The sequence below is a fragment of the Lagopus leucura genome, unplaced genomic scaffold (genome assembly GCF_019238085.1).
Source record: "Lagopus leucura isolate 7727_CA_CO unplaced genomic scaffold, USGS_WTPT01 Super-Scaffold_797, whole genome shotgun sequence".
Taxonomy (NCBI): domain Eukaryota; kingdom Metazoa; phylum Chordata; class Aves; order Galliformes; family Phasianidae; genus Lagopus; species Lagopus leucura.
In genome coordinates, this window is record NW_024962259.1 from 3,427,795 (window position 1) to 3,443,022 (window position 15,228).

A 15,228-nucleotide genomic window follows, 5' to 3' on the forward strand; every position below is an offset into this window, starting at 1 on the left:
GCCTTACTCTTTTGATTATATTGCAATTATAACATCTTGGTTATACAACATCTAAACATGATGAATGTAATGGACTGCAGAGAAAATATTTTGTATATAGAACTGTAGGAATAATGCATGTAACAAGATTGAGTTTCATGATTCTTACCTCTGCTTCTTGATCTGGTCTGGATGATGGGAAGTAGCAGCAGCAATGCAAGCACTGGAGCCAGCAGCAAAGCTCAGAGCAAGACTTACCTTCAGCATCTGCAGACTTGAAACCAGTACTGGACTAGGAGCAGGGGAGCATCCTGTTGGGATCTCTCACGCTTTGGGCAATGGAGCAAGCAGGGTCCCAGGCTACTGATACATCAACATTTTTCACTGTCACTCTGCCTGAATCTCTTGTGAATCTTTGGAAGGCAAAGCTGAAGATGTTTCAGAGAACTTCACGCACTGCAAAGAAGAGAAAACTTTCATCATGAGTACTTATCCGAAGGAATCCACACTGCATTGCTTCCTGTTCCTGATGGGCTTAGTTTCTTTTCTAAAAAAACATTCTTAGTCTATCTTCACAAGTTATGACTCTTATAAGAAGAGCAACCTTCTCAATTTTTATTGGAATACAATAGACATTATAGCTGTTACCAAACATGAAATATAATATACATTAAATTAACACACAATTGTCCCATTTTGGGGGAACTACACAGGCAAGCTAGTTGCTGTAACTGCACACAAAGCACACAGCTCTCTTACAGAGAGTATTAAATCAGTTAGCCTTCAAGAACAGGAAACTACATAGGTCACTCCAAAAGTAGTGCCTCCTGTTTACTTCCATGAAAACTACAACAGACACAAAAAAAGCACCATAGCACTATTTGATAGAGCAAATTCTCAGCTACAAAATACCATTTTTCAACACAGTCACCACCATTAGCTGTGCACTTTCGTCAGGGACAAAGAAGAGCTCAGAACAATCTGCATGGCTGCCTGGGAGGTGGCATGTACAGGTGTAAAGGAAGCTGTGTTTAGCCTAGAACAATATGTTAGTTTGGAGCAAAGCAAAGCATTTTCTCAAGCTGTAGAAAGTGCATATTGTCAGTGGCCAGCAGATTTTGTTTGCTTTCATGCTGAAGATTTAGGCTTCAAGCTGAGTCTCTTTAAACTGGAGAGGAGAGCTTGTGGTAAAAGAACGAAGAACTTGCCAGTGAATCAGTGCAACATCATTACCATCTAGACTTGGAAAATCATCCATCATCCAGCAGCAGCCAACACAAGCTGAAATTTACCAAGCTCTGTCTACATACATTCTGGTGAACAGACACCTTCCCTCCTAGCTCTGAGTGGACTGAAAACAGATGGTCATAAATAAACAAACACAGCCCCAGAAAACCTTGTTTCCCTCTTAGCAGTTCCACTCTGAGCACTGAGCAGCCCTTGCTGGGAATTGTGCTGTGGCATCACTGCTGCAGGTGAGTGTGGGATGTACTCCAGAAATCCCTTCTTAAAGTAGTGAAATACCACCTACTTTCGTTTCATGCAAATTATTCATCTTGTTTGATTATCTATTATTAAGCAGCTATCGTTGCCCACCTGTGAGACAGTAATAAGCACGACTTATTGTACCCTTACTCAGTTTTGTTTCACCTGCCTGTCAGTGAGCTCTCATTTGCTGTTTGTCTTGATGTGTGTTTGTGCTGTCGCTACAGAACTGAAATCAGCTGAGATGATTTAATTGTGGGATATGCAAGCTGAGGGTGATCATTACAGACAGCTCAGGTAACCACCTCTAAAGCCCCATCCAGCACGACAAACCTGATATGAAACACTGTCATTAACAATGACAACAAATACCTGTGACATAGTAACTGTTGTTGTTTATATCAAACACTTCCACATGGGGAAAGGAAAAAAAAAAAGACAAATACAGATGCTATGAATAACTGAATAACTTGGAACAGATCACCAGTATAATGCAGCATCAATAGCAGCAGCAAATCTCAGCTCCCAGATTCCCAAGCCTTTCTGCACACTGCACAGCCAACCCATCCACCACTCCCTGCATGAGCTGCTCCCTGCTCGCTGCTGGATGAGCCTCATCCAACACTGCTACACAATCACCTTCACAATGCTGCCTGTTTAATGAGACTGTACTGGATGAACCAACCTGTAAATAATGTAAAGAAAGCAGGTTTTGATATTTATAGTTATCATGAAGAATTTAGTGATGACAGTAGAGTGTACCCTAGACATTAATTTCATTAGATATAAATTACACTAGTATGACATTGATATATTGTAATTAAAACTAATGATCCATTGATTCTCATCCAGAAATTCAGTTAAGATGACAAATATTCTTCTATTATAGACCAACGAATAAATATTAAAAGCATACAAAAGTCCAGGAGGCAAATTCTGCTTTCATTTATGCCAAGATTCATATTCCAGTGAAGTTACTGAAGCTAGGGCTATGGCATGAATAAAATGAGAGGCTGTGGTGTTTGGGAAGCACGCTCTCAGAAGCAGAATAGGGGCAGGGAGCTGGAGGATGGCTCCGGTTTCACCACAAGAGCTTTCTGAGGAGGTCTAAGCTACGAAGAGGAAATCTCTGCTGCCCCTCACCCAAATTCACTGATACCCACCTGGAGCCACTGTGGGTCAGACACAGCCAGATGTGAGGAGGAAGGGCTGTTACCTGAGTATTTTCTCAAAAGCAATTCCAGCAGCTGTGTCTAAGACTCCTACAAGAGCACATCAGCTCTGGGTGAAAACGCAGCTGATGGCTCCCCAGGAGCAGCACTACTGATGCACAAATGCTCGGCCACAGCATCAGAACGAAATGCAAGAGAACAAAAGCCATGAATCTGAACCAAGCACTGCTGGTTTCAGTGTCACTCAGGACAAAACACAACACGTTCCTCTTTCCTCCTGGATCAAAGGCTACTGAAGTCTCACAGGTGCTGTACAAACATTCCCATCCCTTGCTTTTACCCATCTGCTTCTGCCACACGATTTTCCTACAGTAAGGCCTTCAAAAGTGTGCCATTCTTTTCATCATAAAAACTGAAGATAATTTCTTCTTGAAGCTTAGACCTGCCAGATGCCAACAAAACAAATTTTAGATTTGTTAATTTTGAATTTTTAGAAATATCTGTATTGACCTGTGTAGGTGTATGAATGGACGTAGGCTGACATTCAGAACCACCCAACCCTTTGTTTAAAGCATCCGACTGCCCAAGGTGGTCACAAAGTGGGTGAAGCTTTATCTACTTACACACCTGAGAGAGATGTTCAATCTGCTGTTCAGTGAGACAGCACTTGCCTGACCAGACAAAACTTAGATTTGGTAAAAAGGGTTCAAATCAACCATCTTTAGAGCACGCAGGAGCAGCTCATTTAGGAGCCTACTTCTCCCATTAGTTACACCAGCTAAGCTGCACATCAACGTTACACATCTTTAGACAACAAATGACCCTCTTCTCCATCTGCTTGCACTCAAACACACGGCGTTTCTCCCCTCTGTAACTCCAGACAAGAACATTTCCTCATTTCACCCTCTTTTTGGTTGACCCAGCAACTACTTCCCACACATTTTAAAGTGCACCCACCATTGCTTTGGCAATCCAAACATTGAGTATGTGATAAGATATGTGGGAACAGCAATAACCCATAAAGCCTGGACCTGAGACAGACAGCAGATGTATCAGAGATGTGCAGGGCAGTTCCTGAGAGGTGGAATACATATGTAACTTAATTAAGCATTTTCCTGCAGGCCTAAGTAATTCATTGGGCCAACAGATACTGTATTTAGGAGGGTGCATGTTTAATTTACAAATTAGTGGATTATAGTAATATGCATAACAACATATTAAATGAAGTATTAATGTAATACAACCCAAACGACACATGATAAACCATATAAGCATATATACAAACTTGATTTAATACGTTAGCTTCCTTTGCCCTCTGTCAGTCTGATTGCCTTTGCATAATCCATGTTCCTAATTATCCCCCAGTATGCCTTGCATATAAATAGCTAATTAGATGGTGTCCCTGTCAGCTATGAAGTATGTAATATCTGGAAAAAATACTCCTTTAGAAATTTAATTTAGGATAACAGATTGTGCCATCTAACCAAAGAATTAAAGCTTTCAGTTTACTAAGATGTTTGTGCATTTAACATCAACTTCATACTATTATATTAGTGCCTCAAAATGCGTCCAGTAATTTTGTTCTTAAAAAAAATAATTAAAAATTGTCCTGTCAAAAGTACGTACAGTAATTACAGCAAGTTGCTTAAGACCTAAATATTACCTCACACAACACGATCTGACATGTGCATCCATTCTCCATTAAATACATGCCAATGGAGGGATGCTGGGATGCAGCTCAGGGAAGCGCTGCACCAAGGCAGCTCAGCGGCTGCACAGCACTGCAATCCTCCTGCTCACAGGTGGACGCTCCTGGGAAGGGCACTGGGCTTCTGAGGCTGCTGGATGGCAAGGTTTGCACATCACATCATTGTGCACCAGGCGCTTTTCTCTCATCTTGCCTTGAAACTGGCTGTTTCAAGCCATTAACTCCAACGTACACAGCACGCTTCCAAGACTTTCCCTCACTTTTAGCAAAGAGGAAAGCAGGAAGCCTTGCTGACCACCCTTTTTCACACATTACTGCATTCTTTAAGTTCTTCACAAACTCTTGTGTTGTTTTTTTTTTTCCTCCAAGCCTTTAGTGGGCTTCACTCCAATTTATTTAATTTGACAAAGTAAAAACAAGCCCAAATACACAGCTGTATGTAAAAAGCTGGCTACAACAGTCACCTTCCCTTCCTCTGCTGCAAGAAGCCAATATTAAGAAGGTAAAGGTTAGAAGGAATAAAGGGGGAGTGCCATAGGGCTGCAAGCAGCAGTGTGGCAGGGCAGATGGATGCCTGAATACCTTGCTGCCCTCCTCTCATACAGCTAAGGTTTTCATAGTCATATACTACATTCAAACAACTTCCCTCTTTCATCCCTGTGGCATAGATGTTCTTCAGGTTTAAAATTCATTCCTTCATATAACAGCTGTTTCATCTGAAGGAAGTGTAAGTGTCTTCATAAAGGTATAGAACATAGAAAACAGTAAAGTTAGAATGAATTAAGAAATGGCCATGTGTACCTCTCCCAAAATTAGCAGATTGCACACTTTTCTCTAAGTTAATCATTAATACTATACAACAGTTTAAAAAAAGCAACACATTAGGTTTCTCTTTCAGTTCTTTTGTGTCCAGTAGATAGTATCGATGGGTATTTTCCAGATCCAGGTTATCATGCCAGGAATGAGCCCAAGGGGACAAGAGAAGTTGGAACATTGTGCTCTGTGACTTGCACACAGCAGGCCTCATTCATCCCTCATGCAACCAAAGTACACACGCAGCTTGGTGCGTTCTGCTGCGTGTGTTATATAACCCATGTAAAGGGCAATGATGCACATTTCAGAGTAATTAAGGTTCATAAAGTGCTGGGATTACAAAACAAGTTCTTATAAATAGCACAGGAATGAGCATTAAAAAGATGGAAATGCAAATCTTTTCCCTTGGGGGTGATAGGGAGGGGATTTTTAAAAGCAATTGCTTCATGAGCTCATGCTCCTTTTTCCAATATGCAGCCTATAAGTTGGGGATGAGGCAGCCCCAGGGGACCCCAGGGCTGGGCTCACCCATGCACTGCAGCAAGCTGCTCCCATCACCATCACTTCCCTTCACTATGACTGTGCTTCTTAAGGCTTCAGCTTCACAATTTCTGTGCATTCTTTTCAGCATTAACTGCATTCACACATTTTTAGAGAGCAATTGTTTACACCTGCAGAGCTATTTTGGGAATATTAGCATCTTCTGTAAGGGTATGAACTGCTCTACTACTACTGAGTAAGGCAGGTAGGCGCTTCCAAGGATTCCTGATAAGACAAGAAATAATTCATAAGATAAAGGATTTATTAACATTTGGAAGTGGAGACAGCAAGCAGTGCCAACCACCCTGGGCACTTCTGGAGCTGGCAAAGCCCTGGATATCCCTCTATAAGTGGTATCAAGCACCTGAACATGCCACCTTTACAGTAAGCCCTGTCCATGGCATGCACTGACAGCTTTCTCCACTTGTACGAAGTTTCTGTATTTTGCAGTCCTTTCTCCATATGAGGGAATTTATGCTTTTAATATTACAAAATACCATAGCAACCTGCATTACTCGCAGTAAATATATTCCCGTGATTATTTTGTATATCATCAGCAAACCTAAATGAAAATGACAATGTCTAGAGATACTTTTTAGCTGATAGTTGTATTTATTCTGCATGTTTATGCACTCGTTGTCAAAATAGTTGTAAAATTTGCATATGAGAATGTATTCCCTGGAAACTCAGAAAAATGAGCTATTCCAGTCTACCCTACTTTAGATATACAGGCACTGCAAAATGTATCTCCATTGATGTTTTTATTACAGTTTAAAGTAGGGCGCATTTTTAAAGCTTTGTGGATGTCAGTAGTAGCATCTCCATCCACACACTTCACTTACCGACGTGTCTGTTATCAAGTGCTTATTAGGCTGTGATGACTCCAATAAAGCAGAGGGAACTCTAGAGGAGCTGCATGTCTTCTCTACATGAGATCTTTCTTTTTCTTTTTTAAAGCAGATCAGACCGCCTCCCTCACCCCCACCAAGACAAAAAAAAAAATGATTCACTGCTGTCTTTCAAATGCTGTTGCGCGGAATGTGTCAACTCCTGAAACCATGCAAGTTTCTCCCAGAATACTGTTTTTTGAAAACTGTGAGCTGATATTGCTCTGCTAAATGTCATTATTTACACTTTGCTTAACTTCTGCCTAGATTTTGCTTTAGCATCACTGGTGAAACTTAGAATTGGGTTGGCAGTTCAGGATCTGGGCTGCAGGACTGCACTTTGGTGGATGACTCACAGCCATCCGTATGCAGAGATCATTTTTAATCACGGTGCTCAGTATCATTACTGTATACATAATAAAGAGATCCTGTTTTACCCATATGAGCCTAGCATTACCCACAGCCAGCCATAGGAACTGGAAAATGAGCGATGCTCTCACCCACCCAACAAATTATTCATCACAAGTCTTGAAACTTGCTTCACCAGGTAAATCTTCTGCACTGCATCGAAGCTCTTCAGCAGTTAAGGACAGGGTTTGATTTTTCTGCAAAGAATGTTTGAGCCAGATGCTAGCATGAACAGCCTACACAATCAAATCCACTCCTGTTAATTAGAATTTTGCTTCATTTGAATGAATAAGCAACTCTGCATCTGGTACGAGTCATGCTGCTAACATTTTTGTCAGGTGCTTGTCTTCATTTAGCAATTAAACCAGCACAGCACCGAGGGCCAGCTTTTCAATCTGCATCGTGCCTAACTGCAAGATTTCTAGAAGCAGCAACACAGCATTTGATTTCAGAACAGAAAAAGAATAAAGAACAAGGTTTGGGTATACAGGTTTTCCAATAAAGCTCAGAGCTCAGGAAGGCTATGCTTGTCCTAAGGGATGGAAATGGGAGCAGCTGCTTGGTTCCTGTGTCTGTGGCAGAACCATGGGCTGAGCACCTGCAGACATGGTCCAAGAATAAGCTGAGGAAATCCCTTTTTGTAGAAGAAACTTGGATTATAAACAAATTTCTGCCATATTCCTAGATGCTCCTCCACTTCCTTTCTTCCAGGTGACTCATCACAGAACACTTCCTCCTAAAGAAACACGATGAGCTCAACCTCATTTTCATTCTGGTGCTTTTCCCAGGGCTTCATTTCAGCTATTCTGAAGGCCTACAAGAGGACCAAGATCAAGAAGTAGAAAAACAATGAATAGGAATCCAGGTATGAATTTAAGGACAGCCTGGCTTCTTTCTGCTTGGCTTACACAAGTTCAGGCAGAAATCTTCTACCAAGCTTCCTCAGAAGTCATTTTGATTAACACATCATGTATGAAAACTCTGCCCATCATCATCAGGGACTGTGCTGGGGAACTCCAAGAGCTGAAGTTCTTTATGATGTTCAAAATCCAAGCACTGTGGCTGGGGACTGTAACAGACTCAACTTCAGCAAATTTAATTAAGTTAAAATCTATACTGCAACTTTTCAACTTTTTTGTCCCCAAAATGTTCTTGTTTGCTCATGTGAAGCAAAACTAAACAAAGGAAGCTGATATTATCATGTCAAGAAAAAGATAGGGTGGGAATGACTAAGTAATTAATGCAAGTCTTTTGATTAAAGTCAATTTGCCTTCAACATCATGACTTCTAATGTGCCCCAGGCCTGCATTAATAACTCACATGCACATGGCTTCACAAGTTGTTTAATTATTTATAAATTTTATTGCTTGTTAAAACAAGCAACCTTAATGAGATTAATACAATTATTTTCTTAATTAACTTTTACATATTAAAAGGATGGAACTTCACTGTGCTCCCCAGTAAACCTCCAGCTCTACGTCCTGCCTCCTGCAGTTCTGCAGTCCTCTCCATGACCGAGTGCTGCTGGGTTTCTTTGCACCCTGCACACACAGCTATGAGGGCTAAGGCCAAGATTCTTTTTGATGTTGCAACTGCTCTTCTTCAGGTTACAGGTCTGGTAAAACTTCTCCAAAGCAGAGCTAAAGCAGATGGGATATAAAGGACAATCTGGACATCATCACCTGGTATCCCTTTATTTTAGGATGCTGACCATCAGAAGCAGAAGCATCACTTGCTATTAGGAACAACAACCCTGAGCACCTCTGATTTCCTTTGTGGTACGAAATTCAGTCTTCAAAACTCTGCACTGAACAAAACAAGTGCCGTTTTTCCTCCAGAAAGCCATCTGCACCACCACAGCAGATGTATCTCTGACCAAAGGCGACTTGTATTTAGATGCCACCCTTAGAAGGCGCTTTAGAAAACAGCATTTTCAAGATCAGAGAAAAGCGTATGATGCACTTAGAAGGAACTGCTTATAGTTAGTAAGTTGAAAATCAGAAGTAACTCAATTAAAAATGCACGAAACCAGAAATTAAGTAGTGTAATTTTGAGCATCAGGCTGCTTTTTCTTCCACATCTTTCTAAAGCATTAAATTTTCTTTGTGAAATGACTTTGGCCTTTCTGTGAAGGACACTGCTTTCTGCAAAAAGCTTCTGCTAAGAGCTTTATTAATTGCGAGATCACTGCATTTAGACAAAATAAAAATCTGCCTGGGCAATAAATACTACTCTTAATGTATGTGCATCAGCTCAGGTGAATTTGCAGAGCTAGAAACAACTGTTCCGAATACTGATAGACTCATAGAACTTGGTATTCTCTGATCACCTTCCTTTCAACTATTCGATTAACCTAGGAAGACACAAATGAATTAAATCAGACAAAGCCTGCAGAACTTATTCAGTACAAGCCTAGCACGTGTGCCACCAGTAAGACTAATTGCTATCAATCAATTTCCTTCACTGGCAGTGGAGAAAAAAAATACCTGGGGCAAAGTAGGGCTTGCCTTCCAGAGCAGCTCATTGATACACCTTGATATGGTAAAATCCCACATCAGTTTCACCAAGATGAATCATTTTAACACACACACAAAAAAAAACAAAAACATGAAAGAAATCTTGCAGCTATTTGGCCTAAAGCATTCACAATTGGGAAAAGTACCCTTGCATGCAAAAGTATAATTGAGAGCATCATGTGAAAAAAACATTTGGATTTCATTCTTCCAGGTAAAGAGACTAACTACATTCCCCCGCTGCTTTTGAGGATCTGCAATCGTATTTCACGCTCAGATGAGCAGAGGCTCCTTGAAGCACCAAGAGCCAGGCGTGCAGAAGGACTGGGCTGTGCCCTGTGCTGCTCCCTGCCCACGGGAAGGCTGGCCCCCATGTCTGCCACGCTGCCACCCGCTTCCCTGGAACTCAGCCATCAGAGATTCTCTTTTTAAAACAAACATCATCCTGCTTAATCTTTCCTGAATTCATTATGGCTGACATTGTAACAACAGCATCCAGTGCCAAGTGGACTCACACACACCTGGGACAGATGCTGCACCTAGAACAGATTTATATCTTCCCTTGATACTGTAACACTAACAAGTTCTGTACTCAAGAGTTGCAGGCTTTCCGGAGACATCTTTACGAGACCCCGCTGACTCCAGCAAAATTTATACCCGCTCCAGCATGTTCTCTGAACCACAATTGCAGACACAATAAATTTAACAGATCCTTTATATGACAGTAGATGCTTCTCAGTGCTCCTTTACATGGCACCAGAGGGGAAGCACTCCTGTTCCGCAAAGCCTTGTAGCCTGTTCCAGTTGCTCTTTCTCAGTACTCACAAGTATTTTGCAGTTTGGGAGATACAATTAAGGAGAAGAAAACCAAGCCCAATGTACTGACTCAATTATTTCCAAGGAAGACACAGCAATGGCCCGGCCTTCCTCCACGCTGGCTCTGCAGTGCTGATGGCTTTGAAGCGTCAGCCTGGACACTGCAACATCCAGAGCAATGGGGAGGACTGCCAAACGCCTCTGTAAGATGACCAATTTGTAGGACGCCAGTAAGACCTGCATTTCAAAAGCCACCAAGCAATCCAGCTGATACTGAAAGCTGTTCTATGGCAGAGTCCAAAAGGCTCCAACAAATAGGCAAGGGAGAATGTCTTTCGATAGCACATGTTTCTACCTTGATCTGTCAAGTACTGACCTCCATTTGAGCACATAATTGGAGAGATTTAGAGAACGTTATAAAACCTCACCTGCTAATACAGTTTCACCTGAGACAACTTCAGAAGTGGAATGTATCACGTTATTGCTAAAGTTTAAGGCAGAGGAAGGTGTTAGCTGTAAACATGGCCATTCAAAAGATAAATATTTAAATACACACTTCATGTCAGAGCCTATCAAATACAATATTCACCAGTTGGCTTAAGCCAATAGGAAATTTTAACAGAGAATGAACTACTACTTTTCACGGTTATTTAAACCAAATTAACAATGACAGTAATGCAATTTCCTTGGCATGACTCTTTTTCATTTCTCTTCAGCTGCCTCCTGCTCGAATCTTTAGAGAAGTTTAAACTGATTTTAAGAAACCCTCTGAAAAAAATGCACTTTGCTATTATATATCTTCCAGGTGTTCACAGAAGTGCAGAAGAGAAAACATTTGCATTTCCACTTAAATGCTCTGTTTATACAGAGCTGGAGACGGAAAATGACAACATGCATTTTCCAAGACCATAAATATTTACCTTCACCAAACTACAAAGTTAGGTTTGGGATCACGACGCATTTCTAGTAACCTGTGCAGAAGGCAGTGTAAGATTTCAGTAACGAGGGACAGTGCTGAAGAAGCAGTTTGACAGAAAGGTTAATTAATAGGTGTTACAAGTTCAAAACTAGTGATCTCTAATTTGAAATGGACTACTTAAAACAGTTCTTATGGGATTACTTCATGCTGCTATGCTGTTATATTCAATGTGCTAAAACTATCCTTCGCTGTAAGCAGGAACCATGGTTTCAATAGACCAACCCACTTCTTAGTTTCACTCGTTCAGCCTGATTGTAACTGTATCCTCTAAATAATTTCTACTTAACGTACACATCATTGCCTAAAATTGTTACAGCTCTGCATCTATGAAATGTACTCCGGAAGGGATCTCCTTCACTAAAGCCAGTGGAACAACTTTCTTTGGATTCACTTGAGGTTGTGAGGGTCTCTCTTGTCAGTAGATGCAGCTGTTATCTTTGTCTTCACGTCAGTAGCCCTTGGAAGGTACCTATAGGCACTGTCGTAACAGACACTGAAGAAAATCAACTCTATCCCAGCTGAAATCAGGGCAGAATACTTGATTCAGAGCTATAAATCACATCATGTCATAGCTGGAGCTGAACTACAGCTTCCAGAGGTCACTGTACTTCAATCAGGATCTATGCCGTTAGGAAAAGACCTCAGAAGAACTGGGACTCTGGGTTCTCTCTCTTCCAGCTCTTGCTGTCTGCCAACGTGGATTCCAGCCAACGGCCAGCACATGTCCAGAACGCCACCCAGCATCACTTCATGGAGCCATTTTACCCAGCAGCATCACTTCAGATCACTGCAGAACACAGGCTGCTCCAGGAGTCCCAGCAGATCATAGAATCATAGAATCATAGAATCATAGAATCATAGAATCACTAAGGTTGGAAAAGACCTAAAAGATCACCCAGTCCAACCGTTCACCTATTCCCAATAGCTCCTACTAAACCATGTCCCTCAACGCAACATCCAGTCTTTCCTTGAACACCCCCAGGGTCGGTGATTCCACCACCTCCCTGTGCATCCATTCCAGTGCCTGACCACCCTTTCTGAAAAGTAATACTTCCTCATGTCCAGCCTCAATCTCCTCTGCCGTAGCTTGAAACCATTCCCCCTGGTCCTATCACTAATGACACGAGAGAAGAGGCCGACCCCCAGCTCACTACAACCTCCCTTCAGGAAGTTATAGAGAGCAATAAGGTCTCCCCTGAGCCTCCTCTTCTCCAGGCTGAACATTCCCAGCTCCTTCAGCCTCTCCTCATATGGCCTGTGTTCCAGACCCCTCACCAGCTTTGTTGCCCTTCTTTGAACACGTTCCAGGGCCTCAATATCTTTCTTGCAGTGAGGGGCCCAAAACTGGACACAGTACTCCAGGTGCGGCCTCACGAGTGCTGAATATAGGGGAACAATCACCTCTCTGCTCCTGCTTGCAACACTGTTTCTGATGCAAGCGATCTCATCTGATATGTTTACCTGCTTCTGTCAGGACACTCAGGTTACAAACCTCTGGGGCTTTGGGGAGCCTTACGGTCTCCTGATGCCTGACTGTGTTCTTAATTCCCCAAGCTCTGTTCCTAGCATTCCTGATTAATACAGGTCACATCATGTGTGTTAGAGTAAGATGCAATGAAATTAAATCTCTTGACAGCAAGCTGACTTTTAGGGCTGTCTGCCAAGAAACCTGATTACTCTAACCAATCATTTGCAAAAATTACAGAAAACCAGCTTGCTGATGCTAACTATGCTGGGGGAAGGGGAGGCAAAGAGGAAATCAAACAAGAGAGCTCAGGTGAAGACATGAAATAGAATGAAAACACTATGGATAGGTTTTGCAATGTTGTTTTTTTTTCTCCTTAAATAATCAAATTTATTACATTCTCAGTGGATTTCTCTGTTTTGTTAACAGTCATTGTTTCATGCCAGGGCTACACCTGACACAGCCATAAAAAAGATCACATGTTTTGAACTCCTACTTTTCAGAAAAGTTTTAGGGAAAATAAACTGTGAAAATATAGCAAGCTGCTGATATATGGCTATTTCCATGAAGGTTACCTCAGAGTTGCACTGAAAATCAAAGCAGGTTGAGTGAAGCTGCTTGTTTCCTACACTATTACGTTCCCCAGCGCGAGACAAAACTTGCTTCAGAAGAAGTGCATTCCATTCCAACAGTACGGTTTGGTTTGCTCTGGTTTTGTTTGCTTGTTTGCTTGTTTGCTTGTTTCTAACTTTCTCCTTCAGGCAGCATTTGGACGTGGTACAGGATACGCCTTCCTATAGGTAAGCTATTCTCACAGGTGTTTTTATCCCACATTTTGTTATTGAGGTATTGCACCATTATGATATAAATGCAGCTATGTAAGTACTTTTATCTCCCTTCTGAATTGTGGTATAAATAGTTTTCCATAAAACCCCCCTAAAATAATTTATGTAGTAATTATCATAAAGTACATTGAGCATTCAGTAATTAATAGTTCCAAACATTCATATTTTCCTTTATGCAAACAAGTAACTATGTCAACAAAGTCTTAGCAGAGGATACTCTGTTAAAGAAAGACATTAGGGGAGTTTCAGCTTTGTTTTTCCCCTCTTCTCTCAGCAGTCTTCATTAATATAATAAAACTCTCATTATAAAATCATTAGTGTAAATGCAAATAAAGTTTTACATTGTTAATGTCCCCAACCAGGTCCTTAATCACTTGAAAAGTCACACTGCATTAAGTCTAACATTGATTAGACAAGATAAAGGGAATGACGTAGAAGATGTTACCTTATACTGAACTATCTGGGTACAAAGTGCTCTCTGTGCTCAAAGCTGTTTTTCTGCATTGTTCATATTCTGAAATCTAGAAAGTCTAAACTGAAATAATTAGACAAAACACTCGACTTCAGTTATCTGAGGAGTCCTACAACTCCTGGACATCTTTATTGCCCTTCTCATGTTGCCCACTACCCAGCTCCATCCTATCCCCTATCCTCTGCACTAATTAACCTGTGGAAAATTATGATGTATCAGATGTCTTTCAGACAGAGTGGCTTTAGAGAAAAGCAAGTTGCTTGACCTCGGTCTAGGAGTACAGAGGAGGAATTCTGAGGCCTGCCCATGAACCAGATGATCTAAGCCTTCTTTTGAGAATTTTTCATCAAATTCACTCCAGAGGACCTCAACATCTTATGCAGTACAGCATAAGGCAACTGAACGCATTTCCATCCTGGTATTTTTCCTGCATCTATTCTGTATTTAACACAGATCCAGGAATCACTGGTGTAATATTAACAGTTGGCACCATGTGGCAATAAGACAGGACTGCAATCCCTCTATCTCAGCACTGCACTAAACCCCCCTAAATTGTAGGAAATGCTATCTACACAAGCACAAATATCCCTGATTTAAAGCACAACAGAGACAGTGTTGCAGACCTGCTTCCAGCTTTTGAGTCCTACAGATTGCCACTGAGAAAACACAGCTGCTTCCACACCGAGCCATTCCGGTGTATTACTTGTGAAGGAGCTGCTACACCCGCCAGAAATGCAGGAACACGATACGACTGGAATGCAGAAGAACATCTTCTGGAGTCTTTTTCCTTGATTTTTGCCTATCCAAGTTATTTTTGTGCTTCCAGAAGAAAGTTGTCAGGACTATCATAATTAATTAGTCCAAAGATGAGGGCGGCTGATTGCACTAATAATCATAAATAGATCAGACAGATTTAAATCATGAAGCCAAATACAAGGAGAGAGACTAAAATAGCTCTTCCAGGCTTGAAAGAAGAAGTGTACTGTAAGGGAAGAAACCAGATAACTCCTAACCATGGAATTCTTAGTTCGATAGTCTGATGCACTATTTCATAATCCAGACACCAAAAGGGGAGGGAGGTGGAGGGGGGGCCTCACAAAACAAACCCCACAGCCTACAGGCATAGCTAGTGTGCAAGCAATCCAA

At 41.4% G+C, this 15,228-nt stretch overlaps 1 protein-coding gene across 1 annotated transcript in view; it reads right to left on the minus strand.

The window, feature by feature from the left end:
- Positions 1 to 15,228, minus strand: part of TOM1L1 (target of myb1 like 1 membrane trafficking protein) — a 157,084-nt gene that overhangs the window by 113,030 nt on the left and 28,826 nt on the right. The window contains exon 2 of the mRNA XM_042865097.1: positions 238 to 435. The gene's annotated coding sequence lies outside the window, so the exon portion shown is untranslated. The remainder of the gene's footprint in view (positions 1 to 237; positions 436 to 15,228) is intronic.